Below are 13992 nucleotides of genomic sequence, written 5' to 3'. Positions count from 1 at the left end.
AGAAAAGTTTTAGAAAAACACATTCTATATAGATCTGATATCCAATGCCCATAAAAAGAGGGGAGTTTTTTTCCCATCTCTTTGCAACAAGAATCTGCCAGTATAGAAAACATTGGATGCACACTCATTTCTTTTTTATTAAAGAAAAAAAAAAGAACAATCACTTTTGTGCTTTGCCAGACCCTTGCACAGATCATAAGACAACGTTGGTGCATGTAGCCCTCTGTACAAAGACACTAATTGGTTCTTAGGTGCAAGTGCACTCAGCCCATACTCCCACCCTGCTGCTCTTTCTCTCTGTTTGAACTCCAGGATCACGGGTATGACTGCAATGTTACGGGAAGACATGAGGAAGATGCAGCAACGAACCGCCAACTCAAAGGAATAGCTAGGACAAGTAACTGTTATTTCTTCAGCAGTGCCTCCAGGCTTCCCACTGAAGATGAGTGATTCGTTACTGTGAAGCCACAGTCATAAACCTAACTCCAACATTAATTCATACCTGCATACTAACTTTAAATTCTTGAAAACAAAGCAGCACAAACCCCAGAGATCACAAATCTGTGTTACTAAGTAGGAGTCATCACACTTTCAAGGTGGTCCCTCAAAAACTGTTCCCAATCAAAACCAAATAAATTACAGAAAACAGTGAAGGGCTTAGTACATGTTATTACCCAAGTACGTCTACTTCTTCAGCTTCTTTTATGCACACTTCTTTTGATCATTGAGTCTCAAAGGAAGTGAAGTAGGAAATACCATGTTTTTCAACATGAAATAAATACATAGATGTGAAAATATTCACCCTTCTTTCTGACAATCCTCTGTCTTGCTAAACAGGCCCCTGTTGTACAAACCATACATAGAAAAAATTAGAAAATGACAGAATTTGGCTTAATGCTTGCAACACGGCTAGTTAATACGAATCTGTGGTGGTGTAAGCCAACTAGTTAGCCCGTAACTAATCTCCAGCAAGCCTGGCTATTTTTCTTCCATTAGCCATCACTTTTCCAATGAGTAATAACAGGGAAAATTGCAATGTTATTACCTCAGAGGACAGCACTCACAGAAAACAGCTTTCTCTTAGCAAACTACACAGCCCTGTGTATACAGTCCCACAGGGTGGTGGTCAAGGTAAATGAGCTAATTTAGAATAATAAAGATACCAGATTTAGACTTACTGTGTATGCCTAGACTAATACTAATCCCTTTGTTTTGCTTCGCTGCTTTAACATGTTGTATCATAAAATTAATTAGGTGTACGATGCCTGAATTGACATATTTATATACCAAAAAGCCTGAAGATAAAATAGAACTAAGTCAGAATTAATTGATGAGATTCATTACTATAACTACTCATGAGAAGCCATAGAATAATCTCAAGTGACCTATCTTTCCAACCAGTTTCTTCAACTTAGGCATACAATAATGGCCCCAACCCAGCGACAGCACATACAGACAAACTTAGAAGTCATAAGCATTATAAATACATTAAATAATTAGACAATTCTTTAGTTTCAAATACAAAACCAAAGATTTTGTACTAAACTAGTTCTACAGAAAAGCCCTGCCTGGTTTTAAAGAACCAAGTCTTCAGATTGCTTTGTTACCTAAAGAACAAGGTAGGCAAAACACTAAGTACTCACCAGAGTTCCAGGTGCACCTTTTTCGTTCTTGCTCCCTCCAGATGTACTAAAACAGGTAAAGGAATCCATTTATGCTGTGTGAAACCTGAACAGCAAATCATGTTTAGAATGGATTCCTTCTCTTCCCATCAGCCTTTCTGACCAGACGCTTCAGAAGGACAGAACAGTGAAGACTGGTCTTCACGTGCAACATTATCACCCCCAAGCACACAGGTATTTTGTTAATAGCCACAGCAAATTAGGACTTCATTAAGACTGTGATTTTATTGGGGAAACTCTTGCAACGTGCTGCCAGTGTAGAGCGTGTGTAAGCCACTGCTGTGAAAAAGCTTATCTTCTGCAACAGAAAGACTGATAGGAAACAAAAGTTCAGCTGTCAGCGGTGGAAGACAGTACATCCTAAACCATTTTTATATTTAACTTCTTGAAATTTAAGATACATTTCTCCCTTTAAGAAAGAAAAGAGGAAAGCAATGGGGAAACTACTTTAAAGCACCAGTTAAAAAGGGTGCAATATAGCTAAACAGATAAAATGATGCTTAAACCATGTTTTGATCAGTGGTGTGGGCAAACCAAAACACACAGAAAAGATAGTGCTTTCAAACTGTGGATGTGCTTCGTGGTGAAGCTGTATCTTTCAGTAAACACAAGCCATGCCAAAACAGAGGAAAGTAAAAACTAATAACCCAATTTAAACCTGTACCATACTGGAGCAGCAGAAATGCTTAAGGAGCAACATGATAAAAGAACATTAAAAACTCTTCAAATTAATCAGAAGCAAGCAGTCTGCAAAGGAGTCTGCAAGCCCAAGAAACAAACAAGTATGAAAGGAGCCTTTGAGAGTTCGAAGGCTGCATCACAAAAGGCAAATGAATGATTTGTCTGTGATACAGATTGCTTGACCAAAGTTTTTTAAAAACTAGGGATGAATGAACAAGGACCTGCCTGGAACATTTCAGAACAAATTTGTGAATAAGGACTAAGTCATTAGGATTTAATGGTACTTTTTATCACCAACTGCACAGCATGAGGAGAAGCAACACCTCAAACCACGTAAACAAGTCTCTTTCAGAGCCAGCACCCAAGCACAGAGCACGACTTAAAGGAACACACTTTATTTTTCAAGTTCTCAAAACATTTAGTTTCAAAACAGCTGGGTCCTCCAAGGCCATGAAAGGGAAGGGACCTTTAGTGTACTCACTCCTAGGCCATTAATTCAGAAAGGAGAGGACAAAGTTTGCATCGATAGAAAGATTTAAAACCCTCTGTTTTCAGTACCCACTGATGTGAAAAAACAGAGTACCCAAAGCTAACCATGGCTGCAGACTCCTTGATCTTGATCCTGACTAGATCCTCATGGATAGAGAAGCAGAAGGAATTCACAGATTCACTAGGTTGGAAACGACCTTTGCGATCAAATCCAACCATTCCTGTCCTATGCTAAACCATATCCCTGAGCACCTCAGCTACCTGCCTTTTAAATACATTCAGGGTTGGTGACTCAACCCCCTCCCTGTGCAGCCTGTTCCAATGCCCAGGAACACTTCCAGTGATGTTTTTTCCTGATGTCTAATCTGAACCTGCCCTGGCACAGCTTGAGTCAGTTCCCCCTCATCCTATCACATGTCACTTGGGTGAAGTGACCAACACCCATCTCTACAACCTCCTTTCAGGTAATTCTAGGCAGTGATAAGGTCCCCCCTCAGCCTCCTCTTCTCTAGGCTAAGCAACCCCAGTTCCTTCAGCTGCTCCTCCTAAATTGCTCTCCAGCCCCTTCATCAGCCTGAGTGCCCTTCTCTGGACACACTCCAGGACCTTGATGTCTTTCTTGTAGTGAGGAGCCCAAAACTGAACAGAGTACTTGAGGTGCAGTACTCAGCATTGGTGAGGCAGGGGCACAATCACTTCCCTGGACCTGCTGGACACACCATTTCTGACACAAGCCAAGATGCCATCAGCCTTCTTGGCCACCTGGGCACACTACTGGCTCATATTCAGCCTGCAGTCAATCAACACCCCCAGGTCCTTCTCTGCCTGGCAGCTCTCCAGCCAATCTTCTCCAAGCCTGTAGCGCTGCACGGGGTTGTCATGTCCCAGGTGCTGGACTCTGCACTCGGCCTTGTTGAATTCAGTGCCATTGAATAACACTGATGAATACTGGGAAGGAAAAATCCAACCCTAATTCAAAGATTCTACTTCCTTCAGAAAGTTCTGGAAGAGTAGACAGCTCACTGAAAACATTATCCCATACTACCAAACAAACAAGCTTGGCTGCTAAGGAAAACACAAGACACTGAGAAATCTGAGAACCATGAATTGGCATTAAACCTAGGAGAAGCAAGACTGGGAAAACTGGCATGGGGCAGCATGGGGTGACATGAAACCACACTCAGGTAGAGCAAGACTGGATAGACCAGAACTTCAGCAAGACTGCGAAGAGAAGCCTGTAAAATGACCAAGGCTTGCAGAAAAATTGTCTCTAACAGCTCTGAGAAAGCTGTCAAGACAGGCTTAATATAAAGAAGTACTTCTGTCTTTTAGTACAAGTACAGAAAAACACTTAGGTAAACCTGGCAGGCCACAAATAAAATAGACCCCTAAATACTCATCCCATTTAGCACATGTTGAAGCAAAGCTAAGAACCAGAACACTAACTCAACTAAATGAGGATGACATCCAAGTTTGGTCCTAAATCTGCACCCACTCACCTCCCTGTGCAGGCAGTGGGGAATGCCTGGCTGCTACTCCTGTTCTGCAGTCTTCCTTGTGCACTGAAGGAGCCATTGGGTGGCAACAGGGCACACACTCACCTCTCCACTTAAACATATACCACCGAGGGGTAATTTTTAATATTCCCATAGCCATAAGCAACTGAAAAGCACACACAAGCCTTCTGTTGCTCAATCAGTAATACTGGTCTTGCTCTTTCAGAATCTTCACCCTGGTTGTTCTTTACAGACAGCATTGCACTTTATTTTAGGTGTCTCATACTAAATCCAGAACATGGCATTGTACCAGCTACTAAGAAGTTTAACTATCCTAAGCAAAACCAGGAGAGCAGGTTATGGGATTCTTGCTCAGGACTTAACAGTACTTCATCATGAGATGGTCTTTTGACTAGCTGGAGAACAAGTGAGACTAATGAAGCCCTGTGGAGAACACAGGGCCTAATGAACTAACTTCAAAGTTGACCAGTTGATCTCAGAGTGCTTTTGTATTCTAAAATGCTTCAGAAAACTGTGACCAGACAATTCAGAATAACACACAAAGATTAAGGGAGGCATTTTCAATGGGTTTCTAAGTTATCAAGCTTGCAGATGGCAACAGAATGTTGCTGCATCACACAAGCATTCATACCCTGGAAACAAAGCCTTCATGCAGGACATTCCTGGAAAAAAACCCTTCAGAACACAGAACTCTCGTAGCATTCTTATGTTTTATTAATTCACACAAATAAATTTACAGCAGTTTAAGAAATAAATGGTGAGGTTTCTGTTTTAACATCATCTTTGAAGATGTGGTTTTAGCCATTCCGTTTTCAAGACAACACATTACAGGTGACAGCTGGAGTCATCTAGTATGAATTCAGGAATCAGTCACACAATTTGGAAGCCGATGATTTTTCCTCCCTGTAAAAGAAGTTTTGTTTGCAGTCAGCACTGAGCTCTATGAATCTGTTACATCACACTAACTAATGCTCAGAGCCATTTCTCAATGCAAATTTCTTCATTTGTACAGGACAGGATTTTCTGTTCCCACACCATTAGCCCATTCCAGAAGACCATGTGGAATTAACTTATCCTGTAATCATTGGGCCTGCAAGTTTTCCTCAGATTTCTTCTGATTTATATTGGCTAAAGCTATATAAAGTTCTAACAATTTCCACTAGTCAAAAGAAGGGGGTTTTTTTCCTTTTCAGTTTTCATGTCTAGTCCATCCACTACCATCTGATAATCCTTTTTACACTACTTACCCTGGGACCAATCAATTTACAAGGAACTCTTCACTCAAGATGCTTATCCCATAGGCTTGTCTAGCATGAAAACACTTGAGAAACCTGGAAACATGAGATTTAAATGAAATTTGTATTAAGACTCAGATAACATGACAACAGCTGACAGTTCAAAACCTAACTACAAGCTGTTACAAATGCAATAGAATTGCCCTGGTACCTTCCTGAAGTTCAGTCATTTCACAAACATGTTCCTCCCTGCATGATCCAAAGAGGAGTTTCAACCTCACCTTTGGGTTCAAGAGAGAACTTTTATACCCCTCTGTCTTGGCCACTTAAGACACTGACAGACTTAAGAGGGCAAAGCATGAAAGGGGAGTAGATTATAGCACCAATTTTCCCTTACTAAGATGATCTGAGCTTGCCATTTACTCAAGAGCTATCACAATGCAGTTGAAATTTGTTAATTATCAAGAAGCATGATCTGAAGTGTTGTGCCATTGTCATAACACTGGAGCACACCTACCTTTCAGCAGAAAGTGTCTTTCATTCCTAAGAAGTTCTGAGCTTCCAATTCAGGTGTGCTCATCCATGCCTAGAATATTTAAATCAAATTGCTGAGACCCCTAACCAGCACAAAACCCCCAAAGTTACTCAACTCTAGTTTATATTATGCCTAATTATGGATCTTCTTAAAAGCTATCTTCTACAAAGCTGCAAACACCATTTACATAAAATTTATTGTCCAATCAGACCTAGAGCAAATAATACGGTTCAACGTTGAAGAGATTCTTTTCTAAACAGCCCATTTAAACTACATCAACACCTTTTAAAATATACTATCAATAAACAATGGAAGGTTTATTAAGCCTAAATTGCTTAGTGGTGACACAACCCTGAAGCTACTAATTTCTAGATTTAACAGACTGTTTTTTACCAGCCCATTCACTGGTACCTACTTAAATAATGTAACAAATTACACGGCACTCAAGAGACCTCAAAAGCCACTGCTGCAGGCATACTGTAAGACTGAGCCATGAGTGCCTTCTGTTTGAAAAATTTAAACAGTCCATTTGAATTTAAGTGCCTGAAGCATCCAGTACCCTCCACACTGCAGGATATACCTGTAGTTTTCTTGATACAGCCTAGGAGAAACCACTGCACTAGATTGGATTTAAGGTCTGTGCAGCAGCTCCATGTGTGTAAATAAGAGTAGAAAGGTACAAATATTTTGTTTTCCCACAGGAAGCACTTTAGGTATTATTAGTCTAAAGTTTAAAGAAGGAGAATTGGAAGATCACAGAGCTACCTAGCACAGGAGTATTTTAAGTTTATAAAGAACAGGTAGAACTCAGCATAGGCACTGATGATCTCACTGCGACACCAGCACCCTCAGATGCACTTCTGAGATCCCTGGTACAGAATCTCGGCATCCAAACCCTGTCGTTTCTGAAGCCTTGAGCCTTATCTAACCGACCCCACACTCCGATACGTGGTGAGGTCCGTACAGCCCCTTACCTACCGGCGTTCAAAGGCACGGCTCCGCACCCCCAGCACTTCCCACCGGCAAGGCCTAGCGCTCCGCCCGCGCCGGGGCAGCAGCGCGGCAGGCCCGCGGAAGAGGCCTCCCGGGGCATTTACAGGCCTTGCCGGCACCTCGGGACGCTTTCAGCCGCCTTCTTCCCCACCGGGCGGTCGCCATGGGGGTGGCAAGGCCCACGCCACGCACTGCGGAGGGAAAGACGAGTCAGCCCGGCGCAGCGAGGGGGGAGGGGGCGGGCTGAGGCTGGAGGGGAACCGCATGTGCCTCACGACAGGATGCAGGGCGGAGAGGACGGCTCCGCGCTGGGTTTCTGTGAGGGAAAGGTGCTCTATCCCCCTGTGTTGGCTCCTCGGGGCACGGGCAGGCCCCGAGAGGGCAAGATGTGAAGGGAACGCCCGAGCGTTACCGTCCCTTCCTCCCCCCGCCAACCCCGCGCCCCGTCCCTTCGGGGCCCAGCGCTCCTCCCGGGAGCGGCTGCAGCGGCCTTACCGCAGCGCCGTACCGCACCCGCCCGACCACAGCGGCGGGCAGCAAAGGGAGAGAATGGTTCCTCCCGGGGCCTTAAGTACCGTCCCGCCGCTCCCGCGACACCCCGCGCGGCGTCCAGGGGCGGGGCAATGGGAGCCAGCGGGAAGGGCGTTGCCGTCTATTGGTTGGAGCTCGCACACGTGATCTTCCCTCCGGGAGCGGGTTGGCTGCGGCGCCGTGCGCGTGCGGAGCCGGAGGTGGGCGTGCCGCGCACAAGAGCTCCGAGCGAGCGTCGGGTCGCGGGGCTCGGTGGTTACGCTGCGCTCCCCCTGCTCCCCTCCTCCATGAGGCTGTCCCCGCAGCACCGGGATTGCTGGTGCCTTTGGGCTGCTGCCGTCAGGGACGACGAGGCGGCCGCCGTCTGCCTCAGTGAGAAGCGTCCGGGCTGCTCGGCCGCGCCCCCTGCGCAGTCAGTCAGGCGCCGGGCGGGGCTCTCGCCTTCTCTGGGTCACAGGCGTCGATGTCTGCCCGGCCCGGAGGCCTTTCACGGAGAGAGGCCCAGGCGTCCCCGGTGTGAAGTAGCAGCTGTGCCGCGGCTCTGAGGAACTAAATGCTGCTGATCTCCGCCTAAACTCCCGGCTAAGCCCTCTTAGGATCCGTCTGCACGGGCGGTGCGGTAAGCCGCAGGCCTGCGCTGATGCCCTGCTGACATGGCAGCACATGCCGCTCCCAGCAGAGCCCCCTGGGCTGCGGTTCGCCGGGTGGAACCAGGTCTGTCGTCCGGTGAGTGCAGAGCCTGGCGGCTGCACGCACTGTGCCTCAGCTGAGATGTGCCCGCGGACTTGGGGTCTTACTAAGAGGTTTTAGAAGAGTACAAGCAGATTAGAATCAGCAGAATCCACAGTCATTTGTAGCACAGAGTCTTTGAGTGTTGACCAGTGTAGATGGGAACTACAATGTCTCTCTTGCTGTGGAGTACTGAACTCGGTGAGAGTCCCTGCTTCACAAAGGAGGTGGTCCTATGTCAAGCTCAGTTCCTTCTTCTCTAGTATAGAATGCCAACTGGCACCCCTGTTCACACAGCAAACCAGTGATCAGCATCCATCCCAGCTGAGCATTCAGATACAATCCTACTCCTTTTTCTGCCCCTGCAAGAGTTTTCTTCTCCCTTCCCCCTGCAGACTTTGCACTGTTTGCCTTCTCTCTGGCTCCATGAAAATTATTTTCACATCTGACAGTAACAAAACTTCAAGATGAGCAATGCAGAGATCACCTTTTCTGTGGGTCCCAGTTCCTTGGGCAAGCGCTGTAACCCTTGAGTTACTACCTAAAAGACTGCAGGCATTTTTATGTGTTTTAGACTTTTATCTGAATAAGCTGCTCAGCTGGGCACTAAATCTGACTACAGGCCTGGGTATCTCAGGGACTTGTGGGAAAGCCCACATTTTCAGATGGATCCTGGATCACTTAACTAGGAGTTTCAGTTTGGGAAGCCTGACTAGTGAACATAAAAGTGTTTGAAGGGGGAGGGAGTGAGTATGGACAGTTGTTAGAAGAACGACACTTAGATATTTAACGTGGGGCCTTTATTCCACACTGGTCACCTCATGGTGAAGAAAAGCTTTTGCTTCTTTTTAGTATGAGAAGTTAGGTTCTACACAAAGCCAGGAAAAACTGTTAGGCATCTGGTCAGCCATCCCAGTAGATGATGTTACCATCTATATCTATTTACATTAGGTCACTTCCATCCCAGTCACAGAGAAGAATACCCAAAGGTCTGCAGTTTGAAGTTAGCTGAGTTGCAGCAGAGTGCCTTGGTTATTTTGTGGATTTAATGTTGAGCTGTTTAAGGAGTCTGTGGTGATGTGAACTCAGCTGTTCACATCTTGAAGATACGATATGAAGGAAAACCAGGCAAGCAAAATCTTGATGTGGCCATGGGTCCTTGCAGATGGATGACAGTATTGACAGGTTTGAGAACTTACAATGTAGCAGGTGGTGGTGTTGATGGTGGCGGTTTTAGGGGGTTATTTTGGGGATTTTATACTATATTTTAAATTCATGCTGGAAGTAGATTAAATGCCACTTACAGCCTATCTGCTGTCAAAATATCCTTTTTGTTTTGTTCTCAGAGTATATGTTAGTTAAAATTAGAGCCTCTGGAATAGAACAAAAAACAATAAAATCTTTGGAGAAGGGCAAGTGAGAATTGCTACTTCCTTGCCAGAGGCAGAAATAGCAACTCATTTCTGTTAGAAGCTGAAGTTTTCTGTAGCTTTTGCTCAGTGCATCTCTTCTTGCTTGATTAATTACCTCCATGGGTAAAATTTTTGGTTACCTCTTCCTAGCAATATGTTTGATTAGCAGTTAAATAGTATTTTTCCAACTGAAAGCATATCTTATATAAGAAAAATGCCAGTTAGGTTTGCTAGTGAACTTCCTTGCTGAATAAAATACCTGATAAAGAGGTTCTTCTTCAGTCTTCTACCTTATGGAAATATTTTCGGTTGAGTAGTGTCAGGGAAGATTAATACTATATAAACTGATGAAACCATTTACAGAAGTTCTCTTATTGTCACTGTTCAAAGCTCCCAATGCTTTTTTTTTTTTAACACAATTGAGCAGGAGGAAAAAGGCAAAAGTAAGATATTGTGAGATAATCACACCTGTACTCATTATGCCATTATCTACTCTGGTGCCATTATCGAGCACCAAACTGGCTCCTCATACCACAGACTGTTTAATTGTCACTACTATAGAACTGTTAGCCCCTTTTAGCTACTCAGTCAGCCTCTGGTGTATCTGACATCACTGTATTTCCATCTGTCTTATTCTGCTGTTTTTTGGCCTTTCAAATCTGATGTCGGGCTAAAAATACCCCAATAATATGAGCAGGTGCTGTAAATAATATTTTGTTTTCTTCTGTAAAGCAGCAAATTCTGAGGAATAAAAGAAGTCATGGTATTCCATCTCTGCCAATATGTATGTATAATGTTTATGTCAGCTAAGATAGGCAAGATTCAGAGATTAAATCAATGTAAAGCTTTATTTTCTGTGCTTGTTAGGATTCTAAACATAAAGATTTAAATCAGAAATAATTTCTCAGGGAATTTAAAAATGTTGGGTGAGCTGGCAGTCTTAAAGAAGAACAGTCATTCCTAAGTTGGGTGTTTTGTTTCTTTTTAGACTAAGGGACCCCCAGGAGACTCCCCATATTTTCCATGCGTTGCAATTCTGTCTGAATTTTCATGGACTACAACTCACCATTAGAATTCCAGGTGTGAATAGAGGGGCTTCTGTGGACCTGCCATGAGCCATACGCTACAACCCTGGCCCATGGGCTGCAGGTTGGCATTTGGTGGTATACTAAAGCTCCCAATTTGTTGTTCTGCAGTGGGGGCCAAGCTTCAGGGAAAGTCCTGATTCCTGATGCTTGTGTCTATGTATTTTCTGTTCTGTTTAAGATATATTGGTATTTCTGTAAAACAAAATTTTATGTGAGATACAAAAAAAGCATTTGTAATACTGGGAACATACATTGTTGACACAGAATATTTCAGATATCTGAATCTTCTTTTAATTCTTCTTAAGCATTCTCTCAGCTTCCAGAAAACAGGAGTCTTAACTGTCTTTTCCTTGCCTGGAAACGTATCCTAAATTTGATTCTGTTCCAAACACTTGTTCAGCAAAACTGACTGACGATCGCCCATTTCTGGACCAGAGTTTATTACAAGGAAAACATAATTGAACCCTCTGTGGAATTCTCTGAGAGTTCTGGAGAGGAAATGCAATATCCTCTTTGTAGCACAGAGTGCCCAGTTTTGCTACTACCTTCCCAGTGTCACCTCAGACAAGTAACTCAATTTCTGCCCCACGTTCTCTTGCTTTGTAAAAGAAGCAAATATTAACTTGCCACCCAATAATTTGACAAATCTGAGTGAATGTTTGCAGAGTGCTCTGAGAGCTTCAGATGGAAAATGTTACAAATAAAATCCAAGCGTCTGCTAACCAAAGAGGAAATTTACAATAGGTTCTTACTTTACATAGTGAAATAAAAATGTTCAAGTGTAGAACCAGATGAGACCAAGACTGGTCTAAAATTAAACACAGGAGGCAATTTTTGACCTTTCAACAGAAATTATATAAGCACTCTTAGGTTATAAATAGCCCTTTGTTTTCCTTCTCTTTGTCTAGCACTCTGAAGAAACACAGGGTTAGTTGTTTGTTATGAAGAGATAGGGCAGTGCTTTAGAGTGGAAACAATTGTTCACTGTTCTTTATTTATACAGTACCTATAATGTTTGTAACTAGCATTTGTGCTTTACTTAGCACTTTTTTTTTTTATCCTCAGAAAGCTGAGTCCTGAAAATGGCAACACCAGAAAAAAACCAAACCACTCACCAGCCCATTTCAAGTGTGACAGCTTCTTTCCTCCTTCCCCAGTTTGATATGTGGCTGAAGAGCAAAAAAGCCAGTGCTAAACTATTGTTAAACTGGCAGGTAAACAGTTGTATATTACTTCCTAGTTTTGTTATGAATAATAAGGCATGAAACGTGTCCACCCTTAAAGTATTTTCCTGAGCATGAAGGATGACGATACAGGATTCTTCACAGAGCGGTGGTGTATGTATGTGTGTATTTCCAAATAGGCTTATTTTCAACACGAGTCATTTCCTTGAACAAGTGCTTAACTAATAGCAATTGAATTTTGAGTTATAAATGAAAAAGTTTAACAAACAGAACCCACCTGTAACTGTACCCTGAAGTCAAGGAATGGTCACTGGTCAGAAAGCAGAAGTATGAAAATGCCGCTTTTTGTTTTCCTACTCTGGGGATTTCCCTGGGGGCTGTACTGTGGGAATAATGTCCTTGACAGTTAAGTATATGTGAGGTAAATGGCCTCATTAGTTACCTCAGTTTGTTTAATTTGAATTTTTAACCATCTTTCAAACCCATTCATTTGCTGCATAACTTTATGCTGAGAACAAGTGTATGTCTGTGCTGAAGCTGTCAACAGGATGCCAACAAATGCCAAATTTGATACCATTTTTATAAAGTGGGCACTTGTCCATGGTGAGCTGAACTGAGGCCACTTACCTAACAGTCTTCTCAGGGTAGGAATTTAGCTTTAGATGCTACTTCTGATGCCAGATTTTTATTACTAATCATAGACCTTCTCTTGAAATAAAAAAATCACTGACTTCAGGATGTTTCCTGTAAATAAAGGCTGTGGGGTCAGGCTCTGTAGACTGAAATCATTATATTCTAGCATCATGAAGTAAAAAGTGTAGCCAAGCACAAGCGTGCCGTGCTTCCAGGTGCTGTTGGGAGCAGAGGTACCTATAGAAATGTTGGCAGTTCCCTCTTTTACGAATGGTTCCCTCAGCATAGCAGGGGAGCAGTAAATGGGCCTTAAGCTCCTGTTGAAAACAGCAACATCTATGAAGGAAATGGGAAGCTCTGAGAAGAGGAATTGCCCTTGCTGAACTTGGTTCTTGCTGCTCTGAGATGGGCTGCATGGCCTCACCTTGGCTATTTCACGACCTTGTGCCTACCATCACCTGTAGATGTAACATCCCGCTCTACCTTGGAGAACAAACAGCATGGGCCTCGACATCGTGTCGGGAGACCCCAAGGTATTGCATTGACAGTGCTGTCAGTGCCTCGTGTTGCAGATGGGTGGATGAGCACTCTGGCACTGAGGTGGGTGGTGTGGGCATGGTCCCGAAACAGCGTTTGTGAAGACAAGACAAGCGTTGCCTGCAATGCAAAGCACCTACTGCGGGCAGCAACTCCCATCCCTGCCCACTGCTCTGGAGTGTGCAAGTGCCTGTGCCCCTTGCACCTCAAATTAGGCGGAGGGAGCGTGTCCCCCAGCACAGGGCTGCCGTCACTGCCACACATCCACGTCTCCCTGCCTGGACTCTGCCTCCTGCCCTTCACACTCCGGCCCGCCGGTGCTATTCCCTCCGCACCGAAACCTGACTTCTGGCGGCCCGGTGATTAAGACACCTCCGGTCCCGCTGGAGCGCCCGGCCCGCGCCGCTGCGTGCTGCCGGACGGGCCGCAACCCGGGAGGAGGCGGCAGGGGCAGCCCCCGTCCCCCCGCGCCCCCTCCTCCCCGCAGCGCATTGGCTGCGGCGGCAGCCGCCCCGGCCGGGCCCGCCGGGGCTGCCCCCGTGCCGGTCACTGCCTCTGACCTTCCCTTCCCCGGCGCTGTCAGAGCGGATCAGCGGGCGCGGCGCTGCAATGGAGCGGCGAGCGGCAAGGGCAGCCGCCAGGAGAGGAGGAGGAGGAGGAAGGGAGAGATTAGCGCGGTGCCGGCTGGCGCAGAGGCGCGGCTGAGCGCTCCAGCGGGAGCCCGGGGCCCTGCGGACCGCGCGGGA

General features: G+C 44.9%; 1 long non-coding RNA gene across 2 annotated transcripts; it reads right to left on the bottom strand.

Moving 5' to 3' along the window:
• Nucleotides 1-5060: 5060 nt before the first annotated feature.
• Nucleotides 5061-7664, bottom strand: LOC311193888. Of its 2 annotated transcripts, XR_014617417.1 has the most exons (5): nt 7628-7664; nt 7118-7323; nt 6122-6190; nt 5617-5700; nt 5061-5272 (listed from the first exon to the last, which is right to left on the bottom strand). It is a non-coding gene; the product is annotated as an uncharacterized lncRNA (long non-coding RNA). The 2 variants fall into 2 exon arrangements; XR_014617418.1 differs by lacking the exon at nt 7628-7664 and having other exon boundaries at nt 7118-7601.
• Between the last annotated feature and the right edge of the window lie 6328 nt (nt 7665-13992).

Source organism: Gallinula chloropus (genome assembly GCF_964237585.1).
Source record: "Gallinula chloropus genome assembly, chromosome: 7".
NCBI classification, from domain to species: domain Eukaryota; kingdom Metazoa; phylum Chordata; class Aves; order Gruiformes; family Rallidae; genus Gallinula; species Gallinula chloropus.
The sequence above is the reverse complement of the archived record's forward strand: the minus strand, read 5'-3'. Positions and strand labels throughout refer to the sequence as shown.